Genomic DNA, 14,099 nt, shown 5'->3' on the forward strand with positions numbered 1-14,099 from the left:
GATTGTCGTGTACGGATGAAGCAAGGACTCACATCCCACAGTGAGCCCCAGCCTCCTGGCCTAGATCTGCTCCTACCAGGCAGTCTGCATAGAGCTTAAAACGAAGGACATTTCCACAGAGAAACATCTTTGTTGCTGAAGGGGATGGATTGCCCATGCATGCAAACCCTTAAAGCAAGGCAGTGTCCGGCGAGAGATGGTTTTGGGGCCCACCTGAAACCCTACACAGCAGAGTCAGCATTTCCACGGACACATCCTGCTGTGTGGAAATAAGTTATATCCCTCCCCCCCGCACACACCTTGCCCAGCATATCTGGGACTCGCCATCACAGTATAACACAAAGCTCTGTCCTCAGGCTTCCCCACCAGAGAACAGCCCCTCAGGCAGCTGGCGGTGCAAGCAGATGTGTGCTGACGATGGCGAGATGGGGGTGAAGGCGTCTGTTTCAGGGTGATCAGGAGAAATGTGGGGTGCTCTTTGTGTTATTTCTTGTACGAGGCCAGTAGCAAATGATTGCCCCACTCCCCACAGCAGTAAGGAGGAAGCGGGTGGGGATTGTGACTCAGAGGGATGTCTGAGTGAGAGCGACTCCTGGGGTGGTGCCGCGGATGCATCAGCCTGCGCCTACGGCTGTGCGCAATCAATCAGTGACAGATTGGTATTGAACGGTGACTACTGTGTGCAGGGTCTGTATCGATACAGTCTCAGTTCAGCCCCACCTATCTCCTGTTTCACACCTCGTCCTCCCCTGCACTGGCCTCAGAGCAACCTTCATAACCTCCCTCCACAGGCTCCGGGGAACTTCGCGTGATAAGGCCCTGTGTTCAGTTGCTTCAAACTTTGCCCACCTTTAACCATCCCAACTGAAACTTTCCACCTAGGGCCTCTGCTTCAGGCTGACCTGCCTGGTGAATGCTTCAGCTGTTTCAGAGAACCAGACTATGAAATAACCTCCATTTTTTTTGTTTTGCTCATATTAACAAAATAGTCATAAGTTTTTGTTAGTATTATTATGTTAGAGGCTTTAGCATCCTCCTTCCTTTTGAGTAGGGAACTGAATTTGGCCAGGAGGCAGGATTGCCAAATCATTTCTGAAATATTACAGAGCTCATGCCAGACTTGTCGGGGTCTTGTGAGTTCCCAATACTTATCAATCAGCAGCACTATCAGTAGAGTCGAAATGGGAAATGAAATGATTCCACCTGGACAGCTCAACATGCAGGGAGCAGAGATAAGTGAGGACTGAGAAAGTTCAAAGTATGGGTGGGTCTACACACATGCTAGAAAGGAGATCACTCCTCAGTGCAGAGGGGACAGACTAGAGATTAACTGTATATTGAGATCACTCACGTGATCTTGCATTTGGAGATGCAGCCAATGTGAATCTAGGACTAAAACAACAGCCCATATCATGTAACTCCTCAGTGCTTGGGGTTATTAGGATAAACTTTCTAACCATAAGGACAGTTAAACTCTAAAATAGCATCCAAGGGAGGCTGTGGAATCCCTATCATTGGAAGGTTTTAAAAATAGGCTGGACAAACATCTGTCAGGGATGGTCCTGCCACAATACAGGGGACTGGACTTGATGACTTCTCGAGGTCCCTTCTAGTCCTACATTTCTGTGAGTTTGAGATTTTGGGTAGGGTAAATACACCAGAAAAAAGCTTTTCACACTGCTTGGAAAGGTTGTATGATGGAGGTTACAGAGTTTTGTTTTTCCTTTTGCCACTCTGTCACTTTTCCGATGTCGGCGATATTTTCAAAAGTTAGAGTAGGGGTAAAAAAGAAAACAGTTATTCATTCTATTGCACTCAGAGGTAAAAAAAGAAAAAAAGGGTGAAAGAAAAAAATTTAAAATTATAAATATATTTAAAAAAATTCATTTAAAATGTTGACCCCCCCAAAATAGTTCCAATAGAAACAGATATGAAATTTTGAAATATTTCACAACATTGATTTTCCATTTGCTGACCAACTGTGCTTGCCGTGAAGAGTTTGCAAATCTGTCAATGGAACATGCAGCTGAATCCCTGCACTGGCTACTTGACCCCCATTCATGAGCAGCAGTACTTTACTCTGGAGGCTGGTGTCGTGGGCTGATCAGAGGTAAGCATCGACCGCTCAATAAGGAATGAGAGACAGTAGGTGTGTGTGTGGGGACTGACACTGAAGGGCCTTCAGACTGAAGACAAGCAGCTTACATATGATGCACTAGAGAAGGGGGAGCCAGTGGAGGGATTCAGAGAAGAGCAATGGATGTTGCAGTAATTGAGACACGAGATGATGAAAGCTTGGACAGGAATTTTAGTTGTGTGGATCTATAGGAAAGGCCGTGTCTTAGAATCGGCAAGATTTAGACATATCCTGGATAGGAGGCCCTAGAGAGAGGTCCGAGTCCAAGATGATGTCCAGGTCATGGCCCGAGTGACAGGTTTGATGATGGTGGTGTGATTGTCCATGGTGCTTGAGAAAACAGGGAGCTGTGAGGGCTCCGGGGAGGGATGGAATGGATGTGCAGCTGTTTTAGCCATGTTGAGCTTGGGCTGACAGCTAGATATCCATGAAGAGATGTCAGAGAGGCAGGGCAAGTGGAACAAGGCAGGCTTCACCCCACACTTGCAAAGAATCTCCTGCCATGTTCACAGTCTTCACTGCCTTCCCCTCACAGGGGATAGTGGCAGTCCTGCTGCTCCTGTTTCCTGCTCCTTTGCGTGTTCCCAGAGCACTGCCACCCAGGGCTTGTCTCCTTGGAGGCCCCTTTTCAGAACAGTTCCTCTCAGGTTCTCACTGCCTCCCCTCCTGTGGGAGCCCTGCTGCTCCTGCTGCCTGCAGCTTCCCAGCTCTGACTCATGGGATCCTCCTCCTTCCCCAGGCCCAGGTGCCTGATCTGGGTCACTTGATGCAGCTCAGTGCCCTGGCCTTGGTCCCTTGGAGCACTGAGATTTTAGTTTGGACAGGAGGAGACTGGTCTTGAGTAGACAAGTAGGTCTGTGAGTGGGTAGTTGTAAGCAGAGACACTTAGAATTCCTGACAGACTTCACTGTACCAGAGCTTAGTACAAATGGGCCTGCACAGCCGTGGCTGAGTCCCCCTTGTGGATGGTCACCACTCTGCTATATTAGACCCAGCCTTTGTATCGCACGTGAGTCCAAGTCAGCTGGTCTGGACAACATCCAGTCACTAGATCTGGCTGCTCACACTCCTGGGTGCAGATTCCCCATCTGGCACCTTTCCTTGGGATGTGGAACTCTGCCATCCAACTCTCCTAGGCCGTGACACCAGTGCTGACCTCGCCCCCAACTCTCCCAGGCACTGATACATCCCCTCCCCCAAGTGTCACTCCAATGTTTTATAGTTTAACCATATAGCAGGTGAAGTGAGCAGCACGCAGACTCTGCACAGTGGTTTCTAAACCCACACTAACCTTTACATGAGTTATGCTCCCCTCCCTAGTCTGTGCTCACCCCTCTGCTGAGCCCCGAAGCCCAGGCCACGTGTCAGCAGATAGGCTGCTCTGCCTCCTGCATTCCTCCTGTTTCCTGGTGATGCTCGGCTGGTGAGATAGAGAGACCGGAGTCTGTTGTCTCTCTCATGATTCACTGACAGGCTTCAGAGTCCCAGTCAGGTGGCTAAAGACCTTCGCCTCTTGGAGATGGATTGGGAGAACCAGTTTCTGGTCACTCTCTCTAGCTAACCATTGTTCCCATAGGGAAGAGTCGTTCAAATGTGATGGCCCCTTGATGGCACTCTCCGTTGGGGCAGATAACCAGGCACCAGGCCCCCTAACACCAGGTCCTCATCTAAGCTGCACTCAGAATGGAGGCTGAAATACAACATGGCTTTCAAAGACCCAGATTGGGGACACAGATATAAACCTTGACTTGTCAAGTGAACAAATAGTACTTTTGCAACCGTTGCAAGATGTTTGGCTGCATGAGGAATGGGATGGTGAATAATATGGAGAATATTACTATAGCATTGTATAGAGCAGTGGTGCAGCCTCGTCTGGCATACTGATTACCCCATCTCGCAATGGGTAGGGCAGAACTAGAGGAGTTCAGAGAAGGGCAACAGGAAGGATCAAGAGCCTGGAAAAACTCTCCTATGAAGAGAAATGGAAAAGCTGGATTGCTACATTAAATAACAAAAGTATCCAGAGTTATCACAGTTAATACTAAGAAAGAGAGGTTGGGAAGGGATAAAAACCTTGTGCTTCAGGGTTTAAGCCAATGCCTAAGAGTAGAAACCAGGATGAGGGCGATTGTGGGGGCTAATGTGCTGCTGCAGCTTTTTACATGTTCCTCTGAGGGCCTGGGTGCTGACCACTGTCAGAGACAGGCCATGGGATTATACGGACCTCGGGTCTGATCCTGTCTGTCAGTTCCTAAGATCCAGTGGAAAATGAATTTCTCTTATGGAACTTGTCATGTGGCAAGATTGGCCCCTTTCAAAACCCATAACACAGTGAGTCTCAGCACGGGTTTGGAATAGTTTTTCATTGTGTTTCAGACATCTCTAGCTAAGGACAGCTGAGCAACTTCCACACAATCAGTTTCCTGCTATGGAACCTGTTGGGGGAGCTGTGGGCTGTCGTCTTCTTTTATTTTCCTAAATTCCCCAAAGTGCCAGAAACCCTTCCCCACAATCCCCATTTGCTGGTTCCTGTGTACATTTTCTTTTCGGAACTTTCACTGTTCCTTAATATTCCACAAAGTTTTGTTCTCCTGGGGGAGATAAAATGAGAAGATCCAACTCGACGTGCACTGGCTTCTGGGTGTGATTGTGCCACCATTGTTTTCTGGGGCAGGCCCTGGCTCTATGGCTAATCCCACAGGTTCTAGTGGGGCTCCTTGTACAATCCGGCATGAGAAAGGGTGGCAGATGCGGGCTCAGCGCCAGCTCAGAGCTCTTGGCAGGCAGAGTTTGGTAAGATCAGGCTTAGTTTGCTTCTTGTGCTAGTTTCCTGGTCGACGTAGGAGCAGTAACAGCCTTCCAGAAATTCAGGCTTGTTGGTTAGAGGAAGATTTGGTGTGTGCCTACGATGGGCGTTAGTGAGAGGAAGACAGCAAGTGAGCTGCATATGGAGGGACTCTGCTAAGCATAGCAAAGATTTTTAAAAGTGCAAAACCAGCAATGCACTTAAAATGCGGTTATGGTCTGTATCCAACTCAGGGGGCGCCTGTCCCCTTCCGTGGTATTAATAATTGTCAGCCAGTGTGGGCATTGTGTCCCCTCCATGACTCGAGCACAGGACACCTTCTTGGGATGGAGCTCTCTGAAGCTCCTGCTATCCCTGCTAGTGTGTTGGAACTGAAGGGTCACAGCATCATGCTGGATGAGATCTGAGGCTGGGGTATCTGGTGCATCAGCGATTTAGCCATGGTTCATAGAATCATCTCTTGCAGAACCAAGAGATTTCCTGATAGAAATCCACTTGGAGATCTGTTAGCTCTCTCTGTGTTCCCTCCATGTTTCTGCTGCACAGCTAGCATGGATTCCAGTCTACGGCTGCACTGATCTTGCAAGTGTTGAGGGAAGGGAAGTGGAGCTATGCAGAAGACACCAGCCACGCAGGACTGCTCCTGCTTTGGTGGCTCTAGGGAATTCCCAGCTGCCAGGAAAGGTTTTCCTGCCTGTCTAGTCCTGCTTTCTCCCATGATTTTCTTTGCACAAGGTGACAAGCAGCCCAATATTTCTAGGAATATCCCTGATACAATAGTGTTCCATGGCCTGACTTCAGTTGGGTAATAGCAAATGTTTGTTTTCATCAAAAATTTTAATGGAAACATTTGATTTTTCATTAAAAAAAAATCCCTGAACGTGTGACAAACTAAAAAAATAGAGGAAAATCAGACACTTTCCATGAAAAATTTCATTTAGTCAAACCCCCAATTTTCCATCAGAAGAAAAAAACTTGATGGAAAATTTTCTCCCAGTCCCACTCTCAGTGCAACTGTAAGTTCCTGGGGAGCACTGAGACTCTATGGAGATAGGTGCTGAGGGAAGGGATTTGCAGAAGTGGGAACGATAGCTGGAAACCATCTTTGCAGCATGAAAATGGCTAGTGTTCCATTTTTTCAAACCTTCCAAATGAAATGAGCATGAGGATTTGGAAATAGGCCCCCAGTGGGCCTCAGGTTAGTCATTCTGCTAGGGAGGAGGCAAGGATGGGATAGATCCCCACGACTCATGTGAATCATAGAATATCAGGGTTGGAAGGGATCTCAGGAGGTATCTAGTCCAACCCCTTGCTCAAAGCAGGACCAATCCCCAACTAAATCATCCCAGCCAGGGCTTTGTCAAGCCTGACCTTAAAAACCTCTAAGGAAGGAGATTCCACCACCTTCCTAGGGAACCCATTCCAGGGCTTCACCACCCTCCCAGTGTGTACAGCCATGCTGCTTATTTTCCTAGCACCCTGAATACTGATTATAAAACTATTGTTTTCCTCTACATAGATTCTCTTCAGAATTCACTCTCCCTTTTTAACCAGGGTGTTGTTTTGTCCCTTGCAGTACTGTTTCCAGGGCTGCTTGTGGGACTGAGAAGGCAAATACCTTCCCAAGGAATTATCTCTACATTAGGCACAATATACAAACCTTGTACAGGCAGGCTACACACTCCCTGAACTGTCGAAAGCCCTGCCCACGCAGATGGCCATGGGGTGGCTGTGTTCTGTCCCCACCTCTGGTTCCTTGCAAACCCACAGAGAAACCACTGCACCAGGGTCCTGTATAACTCCAGGCTGGGGTTTATGGGTCAGGGTGTAGTCCATGCACCCTGCATTGTAACCTACATACATCCTGCCCTCCTTCTCCCCACCCCCCCATGCAGCTAATGTGTGTCCTTGCAGGAACAGTCTGGATTAGAGAGGATGGGGATAAATTGTAGCACTGGGGCTAGGGCTAGTCAGACAGTGGGCATCCAGTGGGCCAGATCTCAGTTCCATTGATGTCAGTGTCAGTTCTTTTACTGACTTCCTTGGACCAGGGTTTGGCCCATGAAAACAGCTTTTATCATGTGAATGGGCATCTCCCCAACTTCAGCCTGGGCCTGACCCTGGCCCTTTTCTAGTCACTGTAAATTGGAGCTGATGGCTGGGCACCACTACCCAATCAAACACCGAGTTGTGAAGCCACAAAATGCAGGCCTTGCGAGACAGGCTGAGCACTGGGACTCCTTTCTAAATGCACAGGGCCAGCTCCCTTTCTAAATGCACAGGGCCAGCTCCCAGTACCAGCGCAGCAGGCAGGTGCTTAGGGCAGCTAATGGAAATGGGCAGCACGTCCAGGTCTTTGGCGGCGGGTCCCTCAGTCCCTCTCGAAGAATGAAGAATGAAGTGGTGTGGTAGAGTTGCCGCCGGAGTGCCACAGATCACGGCTTTCTTTGATTTTTTTTTCACCTTTGCCACTTGGGGCAGCAAAAAAGCTGGAGGCGGCCCTGTAAGTGCACACACCGAAATCCTACTCTGATTTTACACAAAATGGCATTCCTGGCTGGGACCAGAGAAATATGGTAACTCTGCCTTTATCAAATGGATGCTCTGTTTCTGACTATGCTCCACTGAGGATGGCAGTAGATTTACACTGCTTTACACAGCTGGGCTTTGCGTTCAAGAGTCTCTGCCAGGGAATGCTGCCTGCCAGGAGGAGACGGAGCAGAGCGAAGAGGACTGCTCAGTCAAAGCAGCGTGGGATGGGAGTCAGGGTTCTGGGAGAATGGCTGGATCCAGTAAGTGGAGAAGGCAAAGTACTTCAGGATTTAGTGTCTGTTGCAAGCTGAACCCCAGAGATGGTCTTAAGGCAAGGTGTGACTCTAGGCTGTGCACATTTGTACTGGTGAAACCCACTCAGTCCTTTTAACGAAGGACTGTGCCTTGCTCACAGTGCTGAGCTTGGAGTTATCCCCCGAGGATACAATTAATTGCGAGGTCCTGTAGGCAAATACACCTCTAATAAACTCTGTCAGTTTCTGCTAGCCTGGCCCACACACTAGCCGATGTGGGTACTGAGCTGTTAAACACAATACGTCAAAGTGGCAGTCTCCCTTCCCAAGCCTTTCCTCGAATGGTTACCTTTGGTGAGGCAGCGTCAGCTGGATCTCTCTGCTGACACAGTGCCGTCTCTGACAGGAGTGCAGCTGAAAGGAGATTCATGAGGAGCACCTGTCACTCACGCTGGAATCCACCGCAGGGGTGTTGTGCCACTGGGGCAAAAGCATAGATAATTACAGCATGCAGGTATCATAGTATAATTCCCAAATCTGAACCTTAGCGTCCAAAATATGGGTACTAGCATGAATTTTCCTAAGCTTAATTACGAGCTTAGATCTGATAGGCTGCCACCAATCAGGACTTAGGTAGAGTGCATGATAGACTCTGGTCTCCCCAAACCTTCCCTGGGGGACCCCAAGACCCAAATTCGTTAAGTCTCACAACAAAGGGAAATAAACCATTCCCTCCCCCCTCTTTACCTCCTCCCAGATCTTTCCCGCCCTGGGTACACTAGGAGATCACCGTGATTCAATTCCTTGAATCACCACATAGAGAGGAATGATACCTTTCCCCCAGAGGCAATCCAGATTCAAGCTCTGTGAATTTAAAACAAAGAGGAAATTTACCTTTCCCTCTCTGCTCTCTTTCCCTTCTCCCCACCAATTCCCTGGTATATACAAACTCAGTTCCTTTGAGCCTTAACTAGGAGAAAAAAAATTAGACAGGTCTTAAAAGCAAAACTTTTAATAAAAAAGAAAGAAAAAAGTAAAAGGTTTATCTCTGCAATTTAGATGGTAAAAAGTTACAGGGTCTTTTAGCTTATAGAAAATGGATAAACAGCCTTATCCAGAAAAAATACAATTTAAACTATTTCCAGCAAACTACACATTTGCAAATACAGAAAAACAATGTAAAAGCCTATATTGTCTTTCTACCGTTGTACTTAGAAATTGGAAACAGAAGATTAGAGAGCCTGGAGATTCGTGTGGTCATTCTCAAAGCCCAGAAAGAGAACAGCCCAAGAACAAAGGACCCACACCCAAACTTCCCTCCACCCAGATTTGAAAGTATCTTGTCTCCTGATTGGTCCTCTGGTCAGGTGTTGCAGGTCACTGTTTGTTAACCCTTTACAGGTGAAAGAGACATTAATCCTTAGCTATCCGTTTATGACAGCAGGGCTGCTGTGCCAGCCTCTTATAGTGCTGACTGCCACTCATTTCTTTTTGTTTACTTCTTTTGGGGGGCCTAGTGTCACTCTGGATATCAGGGAGTGTGTGCAGTACTCTGGCAATAGTGTTTTCATAGGTGTTAGGGACAGCGGAGGCCATTCTGATCCCCCTAGTCTGACCCTGTGCAGAACACAGGCCAGAGACTGTCCCTCTGTGATCCTGCAGCCATCCAACTGCCCTGGCCTGTGTGTGTGTGTGAATTTGTTGCTAAAGGAAGGTATCTCCTGAAAAGTGTCTTGTAACTATGGCATTGTAGGGCTCCATGTCTGCCCCTCAGTGACTTCCTCTCCAGAGAAACGAAAAGCAGTTTTTTCATTCCTGGCCCTGCAAAGCCAGCCTGGGATCCGCAGCTTGCCTGTGTCCCCATCGCTGGCACACCATCACCAGCGACCATGGTTCTGCCATGTGAATGGAGTTCGCTATTCTCTGCTGCTGGATGTGCCACACACCTCTCTGTAGCGGTGGTGGCTTTGCTGTGCTAGAGAGCATGCCAAGTTCTTTCAGCCAGGAGATGCAGCAGATGTGACCAGGTTCAGCTCCATTCATTAGAGGCACACATATGAGAAGAGATGGTGTGGCACTGCGCCATCCCGCAGGAGCTCGGAGGGGCAGAACGCCTTGGCACACATGGACAGCCTGCTGCCCCTGCAGATATATCCTCCCTCATGGTCTGGTGCAGGGGAAGGCAGGGCCATGCATCACTCCCTCCCTGGGCATCTCCCCCACCTTCTTAAGGGGGCTTGCACCCCAGGGAGCAGCAGGAGGTAGTCCCTTGAGCACAGGGGCCATAACCCATTGTTCTCACTTCACAGTGCCATAAAGGCCAGGGGAATCCAGCACATAATGAATGTTTTTATTATAACTGGACTTTAGGGTCCTCTTGTTTCTGTGAAAAATCTCCTTGTTCCCCACCAGAGTGTGTTGCTCTGTGGCAACTCACGCTGGTGACTGCCACACTAGGCAGCTCAGGATTACATGCGTCCATTGAACTAAGGTGACAAGAACGTCTCAACAGAGTACAGCATAGACACATAGCATTGGCATTAGGCAGATCAGGACCACTTGGGATAGCTCAGCAGGGCACATTCTGGCTCACAAGCAGGAGTGGCATAATGCCTTTCCCTCAATGGAAAACACTATAAGAACTGTTTCAGAGTAGCAGCCATGTTAATCTGTATCTGCAAAAAGAACAGGAGTACTTGTGGCACCTTAGAGACTAACACATTTATCTGAGCATAAGCTTTCGTGGGCTACACGATATATTTTCCATTCCATGCATCCGAAGAAGTGAGCTGTAGCCCACGAAAGCTTATGCTGAAATAAATTCGTTAGTCTCTAAGGTGCCATAAGTACTCCTGTTGTTTTCATGAGAACTGTGTGCTCTGCTCTCTAAGACAGCCTGGAAAGGAGAGCCTACCCCTAGGCCCTGCAGGGTGGGTGCAGAGAGGAGACCCTGGCCCTAGGTTCTGAGGCATGGATGTGGAGAGGAGACAGTGGCCTTAGGCCAGCAGGATGCTTATGGAGAGGGGACCCCAGCCCTAGGTTCTGAGGGATGGGCATGGAAAGGAGACTGCAGCCCTAGGGCCTGCGGAAGCATGTGTTGGGGGCTACCTCAGCCCTAGGCCCTACAGCTGTTTGGATTTTATTCCACCAGTGATGCAGGAAGATTCTGTGTGGAGGCCGATAGCTGGTCCATACTGAGAGATATGTGGTCAGTGTCCTCTGGCATCAGTGGTTTGCCCATCTCCTGTGGGGTTTAGGCAGTGATTCATGCAGGCACCTTTTCTTAACTCTGACCCCACAACTCAACCGTCTTTCATGCTGGCAAGTCACCATTGCTGGGCTAATGCTGAGAGGGGCCTTGCTGTCCTTGAGACTAGACCTGAGCTAGAGCAGCTGCCCCTTGGAGCAGCACCCTGCCGTGCCCTGGTTCTGCACCCTCTGCCCCTGAGCTGACCTGAGCCCCTTCTCCTCAACCTACACTAGCCCCCAATTGTGGTGCAGCAAGGTCTCACCAGGCCCTCCAGGACAGGGTGAGGAGAGCCCTCAAACCCCAGCAGGAAGGGACTAGAGCCTCTCCTCACTTCCCCTGCCGGGGAGGGATAGAGCTGTTCCTGTCCCCTGCCTTCCCCAGCAGGCATCCCCAGAGGGCCCTGAGCTGCCTCTCTCTGACTTTCGGGCTCTTGGGGGAGCAATGCCCGGCCTTCTCTTGAGCCCCCTGCAAGAGGGAAGCACAGCCTCCTCTGCCCCAGAAGGGAACCCAGGGAAGGCACACTGGCCACTGGGCTCCCCAGGAAGACATCACATGTAAGAGAGGGTGCACAGTCGCTCTCCCTTCTCCTCATTGCCCTGGCGACAGAGCGAGCTCCTCTCCTACCCCCGACAGGCCAAACCTTACTCCACAGTTCTCAGCACAAATGTCGTGCTTCACACAGAGCCCATTCATTTTACAAACCCCAGGATACGCGAAAGCTAATGGGAAAGGCTCGTAAAACCTCCAGTTCCATGAGGCTCCGCCCTCTGCACCGCACACAGCATCCCCTAGTTGGGGCCAACAGGCCTGTCCCAGGGCTGGTCACTTTCTTCATTAAATGAATGTTACATCAAAACAAAATAAGAATGGCAGATCTGCCTGCCTCCCTCTCTTCTCCTCCTCTGTCCTATGCGCTGCCCTCTGGGGCACCAGCACCGCTAGAGTTAAAACTGCATCAAGCCATCTGTTTGAATGCTGACTTGTCTAAGTCCTCTACAATTGACATGTTTTGGGGATTTCTTTGGAATGAGGCATGCCTCATGAAGATGCCGGATTGCATCAGTGAGCCAAATGTGGAGTCAGCTGAGCCAGGACCTCTGGAGATACAAGCCATTTTTAAAAATGGTTCTAGGTGGGGTTTGTTTGTTTTTTTTTGGTGAAGAACTGGAGATCAAACTGTTGATATGATGCATTTCCAGATGGTCTCAATCAGTCGAGTTTTATCCAAGGTAGTGCATGACACCCGTTAAACCTTTGGGAGACCCAGACTGAGAATGGTGTCAGAAAATGTACATTTTTTACATTGTAAATATACCAATATAGAAAAATAGCTAGACAATTTCTAGTCCCATCCTTTTATGTGCTCTGTGTGGCAGAAATGGCAATTTCCTGCAATATCCTTGGGAGAATTTACTGAATTAAGTTTAAGTATCTTTTGGTCCATTGTATGAAATGAATTGTTAGTGTTGTTTTGGGCTGGGATTGTGTGTAACTCTGGAAGGGGGAGATGTTATGTGACAGGTGTGAGACCTGGGAGTTCAAAGGACTATACTGAACATAGTGCCAGACAAGAATGGACTCTTTGAACAAGATGTGGGAAGTGGTTTTCCTGGGGAATATCCAGGGACAGGTGAAATGCAAATTCTCCACCTGTGGTTATGCCAAAACCCAGCCTTTTGAAGCTGGGCCCTGAGGAGCAGGCCATTGTCTGCTGATCACCTGTTACATGAGGCCAAAATCAAAGGCCCAAGTTGAATAGGAAAGACTGAACTATTTGTAGTTGTTGGTTCTGAATGAGTCAGTTATGAACTTGTAACTGTGGGGCAAACCCAGGTGTGGGTTTTGAAGAACTGACTCCTACCAGAGCCCAAGGTTGGAGTTGGGGGTGACCTCTGGTAAGCTTTGTAGCATGCATGTTGGTTCTTTCCTTGTGTTTTGTTTTCTTTGTAATGCTTTCATTTTAAGAATAAATGTGCTTGCTTATAAAGAGCTGTGTGGTAACTTATAACTGCTGGCAGTTATGCTGTTCATAGCCACCGGAGAGAAAGCAAAGTGTAGATGCTGGCATTGTAGGCAATCTGACTTGCTGGGTATATTACAATGTAGGTAGGGAACTGTGCAGCCCAGAAAACTATGCATCAGGAAGGAGAGAGATGCAAGTCTCTGCCCAAGAGAGGTGATGGCTGAGGAGGCAGAAACCTTTAGGTGTGTGCCCTTGGTGGACCATGAGGGGGACAGGTGCTGTTGCCCTGAACTGCGACATTCTGAACTCTGAGGGTTATTCAGATTACTTTGGAATTTAGTCTGCTTCCTGAGGGCGTGATGATGCTTTTAGCCAGATGGACAGGGATGGTGTCCCTAGCCTCTGTTTGCCAGAAGCTGGGAATGAGCGACAGGGAATGGATCACTTGATGATCACCTGTTCTGTTCATTCCGTCTGGGGGACCTGACATTGGCTACTGTTGGAAGGAGGATACTGGGCTAGATGGACCTTTGGTCAGACCCAGTATGTCCATTCTTATGTTCTTATTTCTGATCTTTTGTAAGCCTGCTACACGATCCTTAGAGTTGTTTCCTACTGTCTTGTTTTCCAATTGGCATGGTTAGGGAGATGGCACACCTTTCCCCCAAGTTACAGGGAAGCAACCATTGCTGCTCTTCTCCTCGTCCCATCGCAAGCCTGTTCCCTGAGTGTATGAGTTCTGAAGTGCCTCTGTCTCATGCTGAATGCTCTCAGTTCCATAGACTTCTCAGGGAACTGACATCACTCACATAACCGTGCAGGAGTTCCAATATGTCAGTATTGACACTTGCTTTCATTTGCTGAGGAATTGCACAGTTAATTACTTCTAGTAAGCCTGACTGCTAAGGCCCTGAATGTGCAAACTCTTGTGCATGTGCTTAACTTTGCATTCTGTTTGGAACTGATCTATTTAAACTGGGGCAAATTCCAGTGAAAGAGAGATCAGAATCTGGCATTTTGTTTTTAGTAGTGTCTGCATGTGAGATACTTGCAATCAATCCTCCAAAATCTTAATGGATAGATAAACATTTCTTCATAGTTTTAATAAATCATTTACTAAGGAGGGCTTAAATGCATTCATTGTTGTGTGACTGGGC

This window comes from Gopherus evgoodei, chromosome 11 (genome assembly GCF_007399415.2).
Source record: "Gopherus evgoodei ecotype Sinaloan lineage chromosome 11, rGopEvg1_v1.p, whole genome shotgun sequence".
NCBI classification, from domain to species: Eukaryota; Metazoa; Chordata; order Testudines; family Testudinidae; genus Gopherus; species Gopherus evgoodei.